Here is an 18,325-nt window from a genome sequence, read left to right on the forward strand (position 1 = left end):
TTGTGTTCCGCAAGGGACCAGGTGGATTTCTCTTACAGGAACCCTCTGCAGAAGCCAGACGGATCAAGGATGACCCCACTCGTCAGGACAGGTCTGCCCTGAGAGAGGACCTCGTGCGGCAGAATGCCCTGGCTGCGGTTCGTCAGAGAGGGGGTGATGCCTCAGACAGGACGGAGGTGCTAGGAGACTACATCCTGCAGTTTGGCAAGTATAAAGGGAAGGCTTTCAGGTGGCTTTTGGAGAATGATGTTGGCTCTACATGTTACCTTGTCAAGGATATGCGTAAGGAGGAGGCTGCAGGTCGTTTCAGGCCCGAGGGGCATAGCAAGGATAGTCTACTGTCCTTTGTGAATTATGCTCTGAGTTTTGCAGAGATCCAGTCTCTCCTCGCCTACGAGGCCAGGGGAGAGGGTGTGGTGACAGCCACATCAGAGGACGACCAGCTGGTTGGCTTTGGCGACAGGGCCAAGAGCACCTGGAAGGAGGAAGAGACAAGACCCACAACCAGGCCCACAACCACAACCACACCCACAACCAACAGTCCGCCTCTGCAGATTCTGCCGCTTGGAACTGAAACAGGGACCAAACAGCCCTCACATTCACACGGGCTTCCCTGGAGTGGCAGGGAAATACATTTATGCCCATCAAAGGTGTACTCTTTGTACAGAGATAAGGGCATGGCCAAGGAGATGAGCTGGCCCGAGTTTCAGCAGTCTCCTTTCTATGAGGCTGAGAGACAAAGAACTGTGGAAGAAAGGAAGAAATGATTTCCCTGTATACCCATTGTTTGTACCCATTTTATTTGATTTTATTTCATTATTGTTTATTTAATTATTGTTCTTAATGTTTCTTATTTGACTTGTGTATATGTCTCTAGACGTACAGGTTCTTTGTCTGTGTATATGTAAATAGACTACAAATTAATAGTTGTAAAACAAAGTGTACATATATTGTTTTTCTTTTCTTTTTTTCTTTTATTTATGTGTGAATGCATGAAAATGTACACACCAGAAACTAGTTTGGTTTGTTTGTTGTGTTCTTTTTTTTTTATTTCTTTATTTATTTTACAAATGTCTGAATGTATGAATGTGTGAAAGGTATATATGCCAGTATGTAGAAACTTGATCTTTTGTGCATAGTTTGGACTGTTTTGTTGTACAGATGTACTTAGTGCTCTGTTGTTAACAATCGTTTGGATGTAAATAAGTCAATGCTTCCGTCTAGTCTTCTGTATGAAAGTAAATAGATTGTAAACATGAAAAGGTTCATATGTTATTGGGTTATTATGTTAATCTGCATGGTTATATGTCTATAGATCATAGGTTCTTTAGACTTCTGTTGAGCTGAATATAGCTGTATAGTTTTTTCTTTTACTTATATTTTTTACTTACTTTAACATTATTGCATGACCAGAAACACCAGTTTTCTACTTGTCATATTAACTAGCACTGTATCTATCACTGTATACTCCCCCTCCCTATGTATGTACTGTGTCATTGTCATATCTAATTGTTGTCTTAAATTATCTATATTATTTCTAAAACTTTACTTACAGCCCAATTATTTCATTTGTCATATATGCATTATTTCACATGTTCATAAATAAAACTGGAACTTTCTTTGAAATACAGCACACTGCCTTTTTGTCCTGCTTAAATAAAAACAATATAGTGGTCATAGTAGTCATGAGTCATAAGAATTAATTGTTAATCTCCACGTATTTTCAATGCTTTTTACTCAGAAATATCACGTTCAATAACACCGCGATCGGGATGCGAACCCTGTCTTTTGGGGAATCGGAAATAAATAAATAAATGAACGGACCCAGAGAGAATGCTTCGATCCTATTGGCTTGCTGGACTGGTCCAGTATTCTCGACTGGCCCCCGCGTGGCAGGCGAGAATTCTACCACTGAACCACCAATGCTTGCTTTGATGTTGTTTTTCGACTTTTTTTTTTTCGAGAACTCCCACTTAAGGGACCAGCATGCCCTGCCAGGGCAGTTTATCTGATGTGTAAACCACTTCAAAGACCCCCTACCTTTACACTTTTCTGACATCCGATTGAGAGAGGGGTGCCCGACCATTCCTGTTATGTTCAACAGATATATTCACAACCGCTTCTCGGTGTGACTGGCCAAGTGTGTAGAGGTAAGAGAGGAGCAGGGTTAATATTTCTCTCTCAAGCCTGACATAACTATTTCTGTTACTTTTCATGTGAACAACCAAGTGAAAGACTATAAAGAGAATGTCTGGACACGTACAAACATGTGCTCTCTGATGTCATTGACCAATACTCTATGGAATGCAGAGCCTGTAGTTGGAAGGTTGCTCATACCCTCATGTAATAAGACAGATGCCCCGTGTGAGGGTTGAACTCACGACCTTCAGATTATGAGACTGACGCGCTGCCTACTGCGCCAACGAGGCCTATTTTATGAACAAAATGTGTGCCAAAGAAAATCTATATTTAAAAGTGACGGAACTACAAAATACCATTTGTCAGTCAAAATAGTTCGGTCCAAATGTTACATGCCGTACGGACAGGACCAATGTTGCTGTAGAAACTTTGAATCATCTAGAAGAAGAATCATCAGGAGAAGACCTATCCACACTTTTAAAGTAATTATGAACCAGTCCACAGTGAGCATTGGAATGCAAATACCTTAATCTGCTTGATGGCCAAGAACCTCACACCTGGAGCAGGGTGTGGCTAGCAGCTCAGCTGGCCTCTAATGCAAACGACTGGCCAAGTGCAAAAGTCATTTAGACTTGAAAAACACTCTTGATTCTAAAAGTTTCTACTTCATTCCCAAACCCTGTAAACAGACTCCTGGGTGGTACAGAAATGCAAAACACTACTTGTCTGTCACATAACCATGCATTCAATCCAATGTCTCACAATTCAACATACATGTGTGTATTCTAGAACATTGCTGTCCAGTACTGTGTCCAAATGGTCCAAATGTTCCAGAACAAGAGTCATAAAGAGATAACGCTCAGTGTTTGTAAAGTCATTTCGAGCCAGTTAACTGTGAGCCTTACAAATCAATAATGTTAATCCACTTGGCGGCCCAAAGGCTCACACCTGGGACAGGGTGGGGCTAGCAGCCCATGTGGCCTCTACTGCAAATGACAGCCCCAATACCAATGCACTTTCGACTAGAAGGATGGTATACACATACCGATCACTATACCCACCACGGGTGGTGCAACTCATTGGCTAACGGTAGTATGATGCATTAGCCGGGAATCGAACCCGGGCCTCCCGCGTGGCAGGCGAGAATTCTACCACTGAACCACCAATGCTTGCTTTGATGTTGTTTTTCGACTTTTTTTTTTTCGAGAACTCCCACTTAAGGGACCAGCATGCCCTGCCAGGGCAGTTTATCTGATGTGTAAACCACTTCAAAGACCCCCTACCTTTACACTTTTCTGACATCCGATTGAGAGAGGGGTGCCCGACCATTCCTGTTATGTTCAACAGATATATTCACAACCGCTTCTCGGTGTGACTGGCCAAGTGTGTAGAGGTAAGAGAGGAGCAGGGTTAATATTTCTCTCTCAAGCCTGACATAACTATTTCTGTTACTTTTCATGTGAACAACCAAGTGAAAGACTATAAAGAGAATGTCTGGACACGTACAAACATGTGCTCTCTGATGTCATTGACCAATACTCTATGGAATGCAGAGCCTGTAGTTGGAAGGTTGCTCATACCCTCATGTAATAAGACAGATGCCCCGTGTGAGGGTTGAACTCACGACCTTCAGATTATGAGACTGACGCGCTGCCTACTGCGCCAACGAGGCCTATTTTATGAACAAAATGTGTGCCAAAGAAAATCTATATTTAAAAGTGACGGAACTACAAAATACCATTTGTCAGTCAAAATAGTTCGGTCCAAATGTTACATGCCGTACGGACAGGACCAATGTTGCTGTAGAAACTTTGAATCATCTAGAAGAAGAATCATCAGGAGAAGACCTATCCACACTTTTAAAGTAATTATGAACCAGTCCACAGTGAGCATTGGAATGCAAATACCTTAATCTGCTTGATGGCCAAGAACCTCACACCTGGAGCAGGGTGTGGCTAGCAGCTCAGCTGGCCTCTAATGCAAACGACTGGCCAAGTGCAAAAGTCATTTAGACTTGAAAAACACTCTTGATTCTAAAAGTTTCTACTTCATTCCCAAACCCTGTAAACAGACTCCTGGGTGGTACAGAAATGCAAAACACTACTTGTCTGTCACATAACCATGCATTCAATCCAATGTCTCACAATTCAACATACATGTGTGTATTCTAGAACATTGCTGTCCAGTACTGTGTCCAAATGGTCCAAATGTTCCAGAACAAGAGTCATAAAGAGATAACGCTCAGTGTTTGTAAAGTCATTTCGAGCCAGTTAACTGTGAGCCTTACAAATCAATAATGTTAATCCACTTGGCGGCCCAAAGGCTCACACCTGGGACAGGGTGGGGCTAGCAGCCCATGTGGCCTCTACTGCAAATGACAGCCCCAATACCAATGCACTTTCGACTAGAAGGATGGTATACACATACCGATCACTATACCCACCACGGGTGGTGCAACTCATTGGCTAAAGGTAGTATGATGCATTAGCCGGGAATCGAACCCGGGCCTCCCGCGTGGCAGGCGAGAATTCTACCACTGAACCACCAATGCTTGCTTTGATGTTGTTTTTCGACTTTTTTTTTTTCGAGAACTCCCACTTAAGGGACCAGCATGCCCTGCCAGGGCAGTTTATCTGATGTGTAAACCACTTCAAAGACCCCCTACCTTTACACTTTTCTGACATCCGATTGAGAGAGGGGTGCCCGACCATTCCTGTTATGTTCAACAGATATATTCACAACCGCTTCTCGGTGTGACTGGCCAAGTGTGTAGAGGTAAGAGAGGAGCAGGGTTAATATTTCTCTCTCAAGCCTGACATAACTATTTCTGTTACTTTTCATGTGAACAACCAAGTGAAAGACTATAAAGAGAATGTCTGGACACGTACAAACATGTGCTCTCTGATGTCATTGACCAATACTCTATGGAATGCAGAGCCTGTAGTTGGAAGGTTGCTCATACCCTCATGTAATAAGACAGATGCCCCGTGTGAGGGTTGAACTCACGACCTTCAGATTATGAGACTGACGCGCTGCCTACTGCGCCAACGAGGCCTATTTTATGAACAAAATGTGTGCCAAAGAAAATCTATATTTAAAAGTGACGGAACTACAAAATACCATTTGTCAGTCAAAATAGTTCGGTCCAAATGTTACATGCCGTACGGACAGGACCAATGTTGCTGTAGAAACTTTGAATCATCTAGAAGAAGAATCATCAGGAGAAGACCTATCCACACTTTTAAAGTAATTATGAACCAGTCCACAGTGAGCATTGGAATGCAAATACCTTAATCTGCTTGATGGCCAAGAACCTCACACCTGGAGCAGGGTGTGGCTAGCAGCTCAGCTGGCCTCTAATGCAAACGACTGGCCAAGTGCAAAAGTCATTTAGACTTGAAAAACACTCTTGATTCTAAAAGTTTCTACTTCATTCCCAAACCCTGTAAACAGACTCCTGGGTGGTACAGAAATGCAAAACACTACTTGTCTGTCACATAACCATGCATTCAATCCAATGTCTCACAATTCAACATACATGTGTGTATTCTAGAACATTGCTGTCCAGTACTGTGTCCAAATGGTCCAAATGTTCCAGAACAAGAGTCATAAAGAGATAACGCTCAGTGTTTGTAAAGTCATTTCGAGCCAGTTAACTGTGAGCCTTACAAATCAATAATGTTAATCCACTTGGCGGCCCAAAGGCTCACACCTGGGACAGGGTGGGGCTAGCAGCCCATGTGGCCTCTACTGCAAATGACAGCCCCAATACCAATGCACTTTCGACTAGAAGGATGGTATACACATACCGATCACTATACCCACCACGGGTGGTGCAACTCATTGGCTAAAGGTAGTATGATGCATTAGCCGGGAATCGAACCCGGGCCTCCCGCGTGGCAGGCGAGAATTCTACCACTGAACCACCAATGCTTGCTTTGATGTTGTTTTTCGACTTTTTTTTTTTCGAGAACTCCCACTTAAGGGACCAGCATGCCCTGCCAGGGCAGTTTATCTGATGTGTAAACCACTTCAAAGACCCCCTACCTTTACACTTTTCTGACATCCGATTGAGAGAGGGGTGCCCGACCATTCCTGTTATGTTCAACAGATATATTCACAACCGCTTCTCGGTGTGACTGGCCAAGTGTGTAGAGGTAAGAGAGGAGCAGGGTTAATATTTCTCTCTCAAGCCTGACATAACTATTTCTGTTACTTTTCATGTGAACAACCAAGTGAAAGACTATAAAGAGAATGTCTGGACACGTACAAACATGTGCTCTCTGATGTCATTGACCAATACTCTATGGAATGCAGAGCCTGTAGTTGGAAGGTTGCTCATACCCTCATGTAATAAGACAGATGCCCCGTGTGAGGGTTGAACTCACGACCTTCAGATTATGAGACTGACGCGCTGCCTACTGCGCCAACGAGGCCTATTTTATGAACAAAATGTGTGCCAAAGAAAATCTATATTTAAAAGTGACGGAACTACAAAATACCATTTGTCAGTCAAAATAGTTCGGTCCAAATGTTACATGCCGTACGGACAGGACCAATGTTGCTGTAGAAACTTTGAATCATCTAGAAGAAGAATCATCAGGAGAAGACCTATCCACACTTTTAAAGTAATTATGAACCAGTCCACAGTGAGCATTGGAATGCAAATACCTTAATCTGCTTGATGGCCAAGAACCTCACACCTGGAGCAGGGTGTGGCTAGCAGCTCAGCTGGCCTCTAATGCAAACGACTGGCCAAGTGCAAAAGTCATTTAGACTTGAAAAACACTCTTGATTCTAAAAGTTTCTACTTCATTCCCAAACCCTGTAAACAGACTCCTGGGTGGTACAGAAATGCAAAACACTACTTGTCTGTCACATAACCATGCATTCAATCCAATGTCTCACAATTCAACATACATGTGTGTATTCTAGAACATTGCTGTCCAGTACTGTGTCCAAATGGTCCAAATGTTCCAGAACAAGAGTCATAAAGAGATAACGCTCAGTGTTTGTAAAGTCATTTCGAGCCAGTTAACTGTGAGCCTTACAAATCAATAATGTTAATCCACTTGGCGGCCCAAAGGCTCACACCTGGGACAGGGTGGGGCTAGCAGCCCATGTGGCCTCTACTGCAAATGACAGCCCCAATACCAATGCACTTTCGACTAGAAGGATGGTATACACATACCGATCACTATACCCACCACGGGTGGTGCAACTCATTGGCTAAAGGTAGTATGATGCATTAGCCGGGAATCGAACCCGGGCCTCCCGCGTGGCAGGCGAGAATTCTACCACTGAACCACCAATGCTTGCTTTGATGTTGTTTTTCGACTTTTTTTTTTTCGAGAACTCCCACTTAAGGGACCAGCATGCCCTGCCAGGGCAGTTTATCTGATGTGTAAACCACTTCAAAGACCCCCTACCTTTACACTTTTCTGACATCCGATTGAGAGAGGGGTGCCCGACCATTCCTGTTATGTTCAACAGATATATTCACAACCGCTTCTCGGTGTGACTGGCCAAGTGTGTAGAGGTAAGAGAGGAGCAGGGTTAATATTTCTCTCTCAAGCCTGACATAACTATTTCTGTTACTTTTCATGTGAACAACCAAGTGAAAGACTATAAAGAGAATGTCTGGACACGTACAAACATGTGCTCTCTGATGTCATTGACCAATACTGGAGCAGGGTGTGGCTAGCAGCTCAGCTGGCCTCTAATGCAAACGACTGGCCAAGTGCAAAAGTCATTTAGACTTGAAAAACACTCTTGATTCTAAAAGTTTCTACTTCATTCCCAAACCCTGTAAACAGACTCCTGGGTGGTACAGAAATGCAAAACACTACTTGTCTGTCACATAACCATGCATTCAATCCAATGTCTCACAATTCAACATACATGTGTGTATTCTAGAACATTGCTGTCCAGTACTGTGTCCAAATGGTCCAAATGTTCCAGAACAAGAGTCATAAAGAGATAACGCTCAGTGTTTGTAAAGTCATTTCGAGCCAGTTAACTGTGAGCCTTACAAATCAATAATGTTAATCCACTTGGCGGCCCAAAGGCTCACACCTGGGACAGGGTGGGGCTAGCAGCCCATGTGGCCTCTACTGCAAATGACAGCCCCAATACCAATGCACTTTCGACTAGAAGGATGGTATACACATACCGATCACTATACCCACCACGGGTGGTGCAACTCATTGGCTAAAGGTAGTATGATGCATTAGCCGGGAATCGAACCCGGGCCTCCCGCGTGGCAGGCGAGAATTCTACCACTGAACCACCAATGCTTGCTTTGATGTTGTTTTTCGACTTTTTTTTTTTCGAGAACTCCCACTTAAGGGACCAGCATGCCCTGCCAGGGCAGTTTATCTGATGTGTAAACCACTTCAAAGACCCCCTACCTTTACACTTTTCTGACATCCGATTGAGAGAGGGGTGCCCGACCATTCCTGTTATGTTCAACAGATATATTCACAACCGCTTCTCGGTGTGACTGGCCAAGTGTGTAGAGGTAAGAGAGGAGCAGGGTTAATATTTCTCTCTCAAGCCTGACATAACTATTTCTGTTACTTTTCATGTGAACAACCAAGTGAAAGACTATAAAGAGAATGTCTGGACACGTACAAACATGTGCTCTCTGATGTCATTGACCAATACTGGAGCAGGGTGTGGCTAGCAGCTCAGCTGGCCTCTAATGCAAACGACTGGCCAAGTGCAAAAGTCATTTAGACTTGAAAAACACTCTTGATTCTAAAAGTTTCTACTTCATTCCCAAACCCTGTAAACAGACTCCTGGGTGGTACAGAAATGCAAAACACTACTTGTCTGTCACATAACCATGCATTCAATCCAATGTCTCACAATTCAACATACATGTGTGTATTCTAGAACATTGCTGTCCAGTACTGTGTCCAAATGGTCCAAATGTTCCAGAACAAGAGTCATAAAGAGATAACGCTCAGTGTTTGTAAAGTCATTTCGAGCCAGTTAACTGTGAGCCTTACAAATCAATAATGTTAATCCACTTGGCGGCCCAAAGGCTCACACCTGGGACAGGGTGGGGCTAGCAGCCCATGTGGCCTCTACTGCAAATGACAGCCCCAATACCAATGCACTTTCGACTAGAAGGATGGTATACACATACCGATCACTATACCCACCACGGGTGGTGCAACTCATTGGCTAAAGGTAGTATGATGCATTAGCCGGGAATCGAACCCGGGCCTCCCGCGTGGCAGGCGAGAATTCTACCACTGAACCACCAATGCTTGCTTTGATGTTGTTTTTCGACTTTTTTTTTTTCGAGAACTCCCACTTAAGGGACCAGCATGCCCTGCCAGGGCAGTTTATCTGATGTGTAAACCACTTCAAAGACCCCCTACCTTTACACTTTTCTGACATCCGATTGAGAGAGGGGTGCCCGACCATTCCTGTTATGTTCAACAGATATATTCACAACCGCTTCTCGGTGTGACTGGCCAAGTGTGTAGAGGTAAGAGAGGAGCAGGGTTAATATTTCTCTCTCAAGCCTGACATAACTATTTCTGTTACTTTTCATGTGAACAACCAAGTGAAAGACTATAAAGAGAATGTCTGGACACGTACAAACATGTGCTCTCTGATGTCATTGACCAATACTCTATGGAATGCAGAGCCTGTAGTTGGAAGGTTGCTCATACCCTCATGTAATAAGACAGATGCCCCGTGTGAGGGTTGAACTCACGACCTTCAGATTATGAGACTGACGCGCTGCCTACTGCGCCAACGAGGCCTATTTTATGAACAAAATGTGTGCCAAAGAAAATCTATATTTAAAAGTGACGGAACTACAAAATACCATTTGTCAGTCAAAATAGTTCGGTCCAAATGTTACATGCCGTACGGACAGGACCAATGTTGCTGTAGAAACTTTGAATCATCTAGAAGAAGAATCATCAGGAGAAGACCTATCCACACTTTTAAAGTAATTATGAACCAGTCCACAGTGAGCATTGGAATGCAAATACCTTAATCTGCTTGATGGCCAAGAACCTCACACCTGGAGCAGGGTGTGGCTAGCAGCTCAGCTGGCCTCTAATGCAAACGACTGGCCAAGTGCAAAAGTCATTTAGACTTGAAAAACACTCTTGATTCTAAAAGTTTCTACTTCATTCCCAAACCCTGTAAACAGACTCCTGGGTGGTACAGAAATGCAAAACACTACTTGTCTGTCACATAACCATGCATTCAATCCAATGTCTCACAATTCAACATACATGTGTGTATTCTAGAACATTGCTGTCCAGTACTGTGTCCAAATGGTCCAAATGTTCCAGAACAAGAGTCATAAAGAGATAACGCTCAGTGTTTGTAAAGTCATTTCGAGCCAGTTAACTGTGAGCCTTACAAATCAATAATGTTAATCCACTTGGCGGCCCAAAGGCTCACACCTGGGACAGGGTGGGGCTAGCAGCCCATGTGGCCTCTACTGCAAATGACAGCCCCAATACCAATGCACTTTCGACTAGAAGGATGGTATACACATACCGATCACTATACCCACCACGGGTGGTGCAACTCATTGGCTAAAGGTAGTATGATGCATTAGCCGGGAATCGAACCCGGGCCTCCCGCGTGGCAGGCGAGAATTCTACCACTGAACCACCAATGCTTGCTTTGATGTTGTTTTTCGACTTTTTTTTTTTCGAGAACTCCCACTTAAGGGACCAGCATGCCCTGCCAGGGCAGTTTATCTGATGTGTAAACCACTTCAAAGACCCCCTACCTTTACACTTTTCTGACATCCGATTGAGAGAGGGGTGCCCGACCATTCCTGTTATGTTCAACAGATATATTCACAACCGCTTCTCGGTGTGACTGGCCAAGTGTGTAGAGGTAAGAGAGGAGCAGGGTTAATATTTCTCTCTCAAGCCTGACATAACTATTTCTGTTACTTTTCATGTGAACAACCAAGTGAAAGACTATAAAGAGAATGTCTGGACACGTACAAACATGTGCTCTCTGATGTCATTGACCAATACTGGAGCAGGGTGTGGCTAGCAGCTCAGCTGGCCTCTAATGCAAACGACTGGCCAAGTGCAAAAGTCATTTAGACTTGAAAAACACTCTTGATTCTAAAAGTTTCTACTTCATTCCCAAACCCTGTAAACAGACTCCTGGGTGGTACAGAAATGCAAAACACTACTTGTCTGTCACATAACCATGCATTCAATCCAATGTCTCACAATTCAACATACATGTGTGTATTCTAGAACATTGCTGTCCAGTACTGTGTCCAAATGGTCCAAATGTTCCAGAACAAGAGTCATAAAGAGATAACGCTCAGTGTTTGTAAAGTCATTTCGAGCCAGTTAACTGTGAGCCTTACAAATCAATAATGTTAATCCACTTGGCGGCCCAAAGGCTCACACCTGGGACAGGGTGGGGCTAGCAGCCCATGTGGCCTCTACTGCAAATGACAGCCCCAATACCAATGCACTTTCGACTAGAAGGATGGTATACACATACCGATCACTATACCCACCACGGGTGGTGCAACTCATTGGCTAAAGGTAGTATGATGCATTAGCCGGGAATCGAACCCGGGCCTCCCGCGTGGCAGGCGAGAATTCTACCACTGAACCACCAATGCTTGCTTTGATGTTGTTTTTCGACTTTTTTTTTCTCGAGAACTCCCACTTAAGGGACCAGCATGCCCTGCCAGGGCAGTTTATCTGATGTGTAAACCACTTCAAAGACCCCCTACCTTTACACTTTTCTGACATCCGATTGAGAGAGGGGTGCCCGACCATTCCTGTTATGTTCAACAGATATATTCACAACCGCTTCTCGGTGTGACTGGCCAAGTGTGTAGAGGTAAGAGAGGAGCAGGGTTAATATTTCTCTCTCAAGCCTGACATAACTATTTCTGTTACTTTTCATGTGAACAACCAAGTGAAAGACTATAAAGAGAATGTCTGGACACGTACAAACATGTGCTCTCTGATGTCATTGACCAATACTGGAGCAGGGTGTGGCTAGCAGCTCAGCTGGCCTCTAATGCAAACGACTGGCCAAGTGCAAAAGTCATTTAGACTTGAAAAACACTCTTGATTCTAAAAGTTTCTACTTCATTCCCAAACCCTGTAAACAGACTCCTGGGTGGTACAGAAATGCAAAACACTACTTGTCTGTCACATAACCATGCATTCAATCCAATGTCTCACAATTCAACATACATGTGTGTATTCTAGAACATTGCTGTCCAGTACTGTGTCCAAATGGTCCAAATGTTCCAGAACAAGAGTCATAAAGAGATAACGCTCAGTGTTTGTAAAGTCATTTCGAGCCAGTTAACTGTGAGCCTTACAAATCAATAATGTTAATCCACTTGGCGGCCCAAAGGCTCACACCTGGGACAGGGTGGGGCTAGCAGCCCATGTGGCCTCTACTGCAAATGACAGCCCCAATACCAATGCACTTTCGACTAGAAGGATGGTATACACATACCGATCACTATACCCACCACGGGTGGTGCAACTCATTGGCTAAAGGTAGTATGATGCATTAGCCGGGAATCGAACCCGGGCCTCCCGCGTGGCAGGCGAGAATTCTACCACTGAACCACCAATGCTTGCTTTGATGTTGTTTTTCGACTTTTTTTTTTTCGAGAACTCCCACTTAAGGGACCAGCATGCCCTGCCAGGGCAGTTTATCTGATGTGTAAACCACTTCAAAGACCCCCTACCTTTACACTTTTCTGACATCCGATTGAGAGAGGGGTGCCCGACCATTCCTGTTATGTTCAACAGATATATTCACAACCGCTTCTCGGTGTGACTGGCCAAGTGTGTAGAGGTAAGAGAGGAGCAGGGTTAATATTTCTCTCTCAAGCCTGACATAACTATTTCTGTTACTTTTCATGTGAACAACCAAGTGAAAGACTATAAAGAGAATGTCTGGACACGTACAAACATGTGCTCTCTGATGTCATTGACCAATACTGGAGCAGGGTGTGGCTAGCAGCTCAGCTGGCCTCTAATGCAAACGACTGGCCAAGTGCAAAAGTCATTTAGACTTGAAAAACACTCTTGATTCTAAAAGTTTCTACTTCATTCCCAAACCCTGTAAACAGACTCCTGGGTGGTACAGAAATGCAAAACACTACTTGTCTGTCACATAACCATGCATTCAATCCAATGTCTCACAATTCAACATACATGTGTGTATTCTAGAACATTGCTGTCCAGTACTGTGTCCAAATGGTCCAAATGTTCCAGAACAAGAGTCATAAAGAGATAACGCTCAGTGTTTGTAAAGTCATTTCGAGCCAGTTAACTGTGAGCCTTACAAATCAATAATGTTAATCCACTTGGCGGCCCAAAGGCTCACACCTGGGACAGGGTGGGGCTAGCAGCCCATGTGGCCTCTACTGCAAATGACAGCCCCAATACCAATGCACTTTCGACTAGAAGGATGGTATACACATACCGATCACTATACGCACCACGGGTGGTGCAACTCATTGGCTAAAGGTAGTATGATGCATTAGCCGGGAATCGAACCCGGGCCTCCCGCGTGGCAGGCGAGAATTCTACCACTGAACCACCAATGCTTGCTTTGATGTTGTTTTTCGACTTTTTTTTTTTCGAGAACTCCCACTTAAGGGACCAGCATGCCCTGCCAGGGCAGTTTATCTGATGTGTAAACCACTTCAAAGACCCCCTACCTTTACACTTTTCTGACATCCGATTGAGAGAGGGGTGCCCGACCATTCCTGTTATGTTCAACAGATATATTCACAACCGCTTCTCGGTGTGACTGGCCAAGTGTGTAGAGGTAAGAGAGGAGCAGGGTTAATATTTCTCTCTCAAGCCTGACATAACTATTTCTGTTACTTTTCATGTGAACAACCAAGTGAAAGACTATAAAGAGAATGTCTGGACACGTACAAACATGTGCTCTCTGATGTCATTGACCAATACTCTATGGAATGCAGAGCCTGTAGTTGGAAGGTTGCTCATACCCTCATGTAATAAGACAGATGCCCCGTGTGAGGGTTGAACTCACGACCTTCAGATTATGAGACTGACGCGCTGCCTACTGCGCCAACGAGGCCTATTTTATGAACAAAATGTGTGCCAAAGAAAATCTATATTTAAAAGTGACGGAACTACAAAATACCATTTGTCAGTCAAAATAGTTCGGTCCAAATGTTACATGCCGTACGGACAGGACCAATGTTGCTGTAGAAACTTTGAATCATCTAGAAGAAGAATCATCAGGAGAAGACCTATCCACACTTTTAAAGTAATTATGAACCAGTCCACAGTGAGCATTGGAATGCAAATACCTTAATCTGCTTGATGGCCAAGAACCTCACACCTGGAGCAGGGTGTGGCTAGCAGCTCAGCTGGCCTCTAATGCAAACGACTGGCCAAGTGCAAAAGTCATTTAGACTTGAAAAACACTCTTGATTCTAAAAGTTTCTACTTCATTCCCAAACCCTGTAAACAGACTCCTGGGTGGTACAGAAATGCAAAACACTACTTGTCTGTCACATAACCATGCATTCAATCCAATGTCTCACAATTCAACATACATGTGTGTATTCTAGAACATTGCTGTCCAGTACTGTGTCCAAATGGTCCAAATGTTCCAGAACAAGAGTCATAAAGAGATAACGCTCAGTGTTTGTAAAGTCATTTCGAGCCAGTTAACTGTGAGCCTTACAAATCAATAATGTTAATCCACTTGGCGGCCCAAAGGCTCACACCTGGGACAGGGTGGGGCTAGCAGCCCATGTGGCCTCTACTGCAAATGACAGCCCCAATACCAATGCACTTTCGACTAGAAGGATGGTATACACATACCGATCACTATACCCACCACGGGTGGTGCAACTCATTGGCTAAAGGTAGTATGATGCATTAGCCGGGAATCGAACCCGGGCCTCCCGCGTGGCAGGCGAGAATTCTACCACTGAACCACCAATGCTTGCTTTGATGTTGTTTTTCGACTTTTTTTTTTTCGAGAACTCCCACTTAAGGGACCAGCATGCCCTGCCAGGGCAGTTTATCTGATGTGTAAACCACTTCAAAGACCCCCTACCTTTACACTTTTCTGACATCCGATTGAGAGAGGGGTGCCCGACCATTCCTGTTATGTTCAACAGATATATTCACAACCGCTTCTCGGTGTGACTGGCCAAGTGTGTAGAGGTAAGAGAGGAGCAGGGTTAATATTTCTCTCTCAAGCCTGACATAACTATTTCTGTTACTTTTCATGTGAACAACCAAGTGAAAGACTATAAAGAGAATGTCTGGACACGTACAAACATGTGCTCTCTGATGTCATTGACCAATACTCTATGGAATGCAGAGCCTGTAGTTGGAAGGTTGCTCATACCCTCATGTAATAAGACAGATGCCCCGTGTGAGGGTTGAACTCACGACCTTCAGATTATGAGACTGACGCGCTGCCTACTGCGCCAACGAGGCCTATTTTATGAACAAAATGTGTGCCAAAGAAAATCTATATTTAAAAGTGACGGAACTACAAAATACCATTTGTCAGTCAAAATAGTTCGGTCCAAATGTTACATGCCGTACGGACAGGACCAATGTTGCTGTAGAAACTTTGAATCATCTAGAAGAAGAATCATCAGGAGAAGACCTATCCACACTTTTAAAGTAATTATGAACCAGTCCACAGTGAGCATTGGAATGCAAATACCTTAATCTGCTTGATGGCCAAGAACCTCACACCTGGAGCAGGGTGTGGCTAGCAGCTCAGCTGGCCTCTAATGCAAACGACTGGCCAAGTGCAAAAGTCATTTAGACTTGAAAAACACTCTTGATTCTAAAAGTTTCTACTTCATTCCCAAACCCTGTAAACAGACTCCTGGGTGGTACAGAAATGCAAAACACTACTTGTCTGTCACATAACCATGCATTCAATCCAATGTCTCACAATTCAACATACATGTGTGTATTCTAGAACATTGCTGTCCAGTACTGTGTCCAAATGGTCCAAATGTTCCAGAACAAGAGTCATAAAGAGATAACGCTCAGTGTTTGTAAAGTCATTTCGAGCCAGTTAACTGTGAGCCTTACAAATCAATAATGTTAATCCACTTGGCGGCCCAAAGGCTCACACCTGGGACAGGGTGGGGCTAGCAGCCCATGTGGCCTCTACTGCAAATGACAGCCCCAATACCAATGCACTTTCGACTAGAAGGATGGTATACACATACCGATCACTATACCCACCACGGGTGGTGCAACTCATTGGCTAAAGGTAGTATGATGCATTAGCCGGGAATCGAACCCGGGCCTCCCGCGTGGCAGGCGAGAATTCTACCACTGAACCACCAATGCTTGCTTTGATGTTGTTTTTCGACTTTTTTTTTTTCGAGAACTCCCACTTAAGGGACCAGCATGCCCTGCCAGGGCAGTTTATCTGATGTGTAAACCACTTCAAAGACCCCCTACCTTTACACTTTTCTGACATCCGATTGAGAGAGGGGTGCCCGACCATTCCTGTTATGTTCAACAGATATATTCACAACCGCTTCTCGGTGTGACTGGCCAAGTGTGTAGAGGTAAGAGAGGAGCAGGGTTAATATTTCTCTCTCAAGCCTGACATAACTATTTCTGTTACTTTTCATGTGAACAACCAAGTGAAAGACTATAAAGAGAATGTCTGGACACGTACAAACATGTGCTCTCTGATGTCATTGACCAATACTCTATGGAATGCAGAGCCTGTAGTTGGAAGGTTGCTCATACCCTCATGTAATAAGACAGATGCCCCGTGTGAGGGTTGAACTCACGACCTTCAGATTATGAGACTGACGCGCTGCCTACTGCGCCAACGAGGCCTATTTTATGAACAAAATGTGTGCCAAAGAAAATCTATATTTAAAAGTGACGGAACTACAAAATACCATTTGTCAGTCAAAATAGTTCGGTCCAAATGTTACATGCCGTACGGACAGGACCAATGTTGCTGTAGAAACTTTGAATCATCTAGAAGAAGAATCATCAGGAGAAGACCTATCCACACTTTTAAAGTAATTATGAACCAGTCCACAGTGAGCATTGGAATGCAAATACCTTAATCTGCTTGATGGCCAAGAACCTCACACCTGGAGCAGGGTGTGGCTAGCAGCTCAGCTGGCCTCTAATGCAAACGACTGGCCAAGTGCAAAAGTCATTTAGACTTGAAAAACACTCTTGATTCTAAAAGTTTCTACTTCATTCCCAAACCCTGTAAACAGACTCCTGGGTGGTACAGAAATGCAAAACACTACTTGTCTGTCACATAACCATGCATTCAATCCAATGTCTCACAATTCAACATACATGTGTGTATTCTAGAACATTGCTGTCCAGTACTGTGTCCAAATGGTCCAAATGTTCCAGAACAAGAGTCATAAAGAGATAACGCTCAGTGTTTGTAAAGTCATTTCGAGCCAGTTAACTGTGAGCCTTACAAATCAATAATGTTAATCCACTTGGCGGCCCAAAGGCTCACACCTGGGACAGGGTGGGGCTAGCAGCCCATGTGGCCTCTACTGCAAATGACAGCCCCAATACCAATGCACTTTCGACTAGAAGGATGGTATACACATACCGATCACTATACCCACCACGGGTGGTGCAACTCATTGGCTAAAGGTAGTATGATGCATTAGCCGGGAATCGAACCCGGGCCTCCCGCGCGGCCCTCGAGAAAAGTTTAGCTAAACCGACCTAAACGCTTTTTAACATGCATTTCAATGATAGTGCTGAACCACAGTGTGGATGTAATATTCTTTTGGCCACTCTTCCGGCTGTGGCGCTGTTCCGACTTTTTCTATAGACTCTCGGTCCTCCGATATTTTTTTTTTTTCCTTCAGGCAAACCTCTAACGGCAGACGGTCATAAAAGCGTGCATATTCACTGTCTATTGTTGATGTCATTACGTGTTCTTACAGGGGCTGTGCATCATTCAAACATTCAAGTCATTTTCATTCGTCAAAGGTAAGACACGTTGTTTTATTTTCATAAAAGTTAGCCTGCTTTCTGATAACATTAGTTCGCTGCTGCTGCTTATTCGCTTGGTTGATGCGATAGAACTGCCCGGAATTAAGTTTGGGGTAATTATGGACTAAATAATGAATGAACATCATGCTATTTGTTGAGATTGTGTGTGG

The 18,325-nt window shown here is 44.0% G+C and overlaps 20 non-coding genes across 20 annotated transcripts; all 20 read right to left on the reverse strand.

Moving 5' to 3' along the window:
- Positions 1 to 2,356: 2,356 nt before the first annotated feature.
- On the reverse strand, positions 2,357 to 2,429 carry trnam-cau (transfer RNA methionine (anticodon CAU)). Its single transcript has one exon. It is a non-coding gene; the product is annotated as a tRNA-Met (tRNA).
- Positions 2,430 to 3,237: 808 nt separating this feature from the next.
- On the reverse strand, positions 3,238 to 3,308 carry trnag-gcc (transfer RNA glycine (anticodon GCC)). Its single transcript has one exon. It is a non-coding gene; the product is annotated as a tRNA-Gly (tRNA).
- A 430-nt stretch (positions 3,309 to 3,738) lies between these two features.
- Positions 3,739 to 3,811, reverse strand: trnam-cau (transfer RNA methionine (anticodon CAU)). Its single transcript has one exon. It is a non-coding gene; the product is annotated as a tRNA-Met (tRNA).
- Positions 3,812 to 4,619: 808 nt separating this feature from the next.
- Positions 4,620 to 4,690, reverse strand: trnag-gcc (transfer RNA glycine (anticodon GCC)). The gene has a single exon. It is a non-coding gene; the product is annotated as a tRNA-Gly (tRNA).
- Positions 4,691 to 5,120: 430 nt separating this feature from the next.
- trnam-cau (transfer RNA methionine (anticodon CAU)) lies at positions 5,121 to 5,193 on the reverse strand. Its single transcript has one exon. It is a non-coding gene; the product is annotated as a tRNA-Met (tRNA).
- Positions 5,194 to 6,001: 808 nt separating this feature from the next.
- Positions 6,002 to 6,072, reverse strand: trnag-gcc (transfer RNA glycine (anticodon GCC)). Its single transcript has one exon. It is a non-coding gene; the product is annotated as a tRNA-Gly (tRNA).
- Positions 6,073 to 6,502: 430 nt separating this feature from the next.
- Positions 6,503 to 6,575, reverse strand: trnam-cau (transfer RNA methionine (anticodon CAU)). Its single transcript has one exon. It is a non-coding gene; the product is annotated as a tRNA-Met (tRNA).
- An 808-nt stretch (positions 6,576 to 7,383) lies between these two features.
- Positions 7,384 to 7,454, reverse strand: trnag-gcc (transfer RNA glycine (anticodon GCC)). The gene has a single exon. It is a non-coding gene; the product is annotated as a tRNA-Gly (tRNA).
- A 910-nt stretch (positions 7,455 to 8,364) lies between these two features.
- On the reverse strand, positions 8,365 to 8,435 carry trnag-gcc (transfer RNA glycine (anticodon GCC)). Its single transcript has one exon. It is a non-coding gene; the product is annotated as a tRNA-Gly (tRNA).
- A 910-nt stretch (positions 8,436 to 9,345) lies between these two features.
- On the reverse strand, positions 9,346 to 9,416 carry trnag-gcc (transfer RNA glycine (anticodon GCC)). Its single transcript has one exon. It is a non-coding gene; the product is annotated as a tRNA-Gly (tRNA).
- Positions 9,417 to 9,846: 430 nt separating this feature from the next.
- Positions 9,847 to 9,919, reverse strand: trnam-cau (transfer RNA methionine (anticodon CAU)). The gene has a single exon. It is a non-coding gene; the product is annotated as a tRNA-Met (tRNA).
- An 808-nt stretch (positions 9,920 to 10,727) lies between these two features.
- trnag-gcc (transfer RNA glycine (anticodon GCC)) lies at positions 10,728 to 10,798 on the reverse strand. The gene has a single exon. It is a non-coding gene; the product is annotated as a tRNA-Gly (tRNA).
- Positions 10,799 to 11,708: 910 nt separating this feature from the next.
- trnag-gcc (transfer RNA glycine (anticodon GCC)) lies at positions 11,709 to 11,779 on the reverse strand. Its single transcript has one exon. It is a non-coding gene; the product is annotated as a tRNA-Gly (tRNA).
- A 910-nt stretch (positions 11,780 to 12,689) lies between these two features.
- trnag-gcc (transfer RNA glycine (anticodon GCC)) lies at positions 12,690 to 12,760 on the reverse strand. Its single transcript has one exon. It is a non-coding gene; the product is annotated as a tRNA-Gly (tRNA).
- A 910-nt stretch (positions 12,761 to 13,670) lies between these two features.
- trnag-gcc (transfer RNA glycine (anticodon GCC)) lies at positions 13,671 to 13,741 on the reverse strand. Its single transcript has one exon. It is a non-coding gene; the product is annotated as a tRNA-Gly (tRNA).
- Positions 13,742 to 14,171: 430 nt separating this feature from the next.
- On the reverse strand, positions 14,172 to 14,244 carry trnam-cau (transfer RNA methionine (anticodon CAU)). The gene has a single exon. It is a non-coding gene; the product is annotated as a tRNA-Met (tRNA).
- An 808-nt stretch (positions 14,245 to 15,052) lies between these two features.
- Positions 15,053 to 15,123, reverse strand: trnag-gcc (transfer RNA glycine (anticodon GCC)). Its single transcript has one exon. It is a non-coding gene; the product is annotated as a tRNA-Gly (tRNA).
- Positions 15,124 to 15,553: 430 nt separating this feature from the next.
- On the reverse strand, positions 15,554 to 15,626 carry trnam-cau (transfer RNA methionine (anticodon CAU)). The gene has a single exon. It is a non-coding gene; the product is annotated as a tRNA-Met (tRNA).
- An 808-nt stretch (positions 15,627 to 16,434) lies between these two features.
- Positions 16,435 to 16,505, reverse strand: trnag-gcc (transfer RNA glycine (anticodon GCC)). Its single transcript has one exon. It is a non-coding gene; the product is annotated as a tRNA-Gly (tRNA).
- Positions 16,506 to 16,935: 430 nt separating this feature from the next.
- Positions 16,936 to 17,008, reverse strand: trnam-cau (transfer RNA methionine (anticodon CAU)). The gene has a single exon. It is a non-coding gene; the product is annotated as a tRNA-Met (tRNA).
- Positions 17,009 to 18,325: the final 1,317 nt, after the last annotated feature.

Source organism: Paralichthys olivaceus, chromosome 2 (assembly GCF_024713975.1).
Source record: "Paralichthys olivaceus isolate ysfri-2021 chromosome 2, ASM2471397v2, whole genome shotgun sequence".
Taxonomy (NCBI): domain Eukaryota; kingdom Metazoa; phylum Chordata; class Actinopteri; order Pleuronectiformes; family Paralichthyidae; genus Paralichthys; species Paralichthys olivaceus.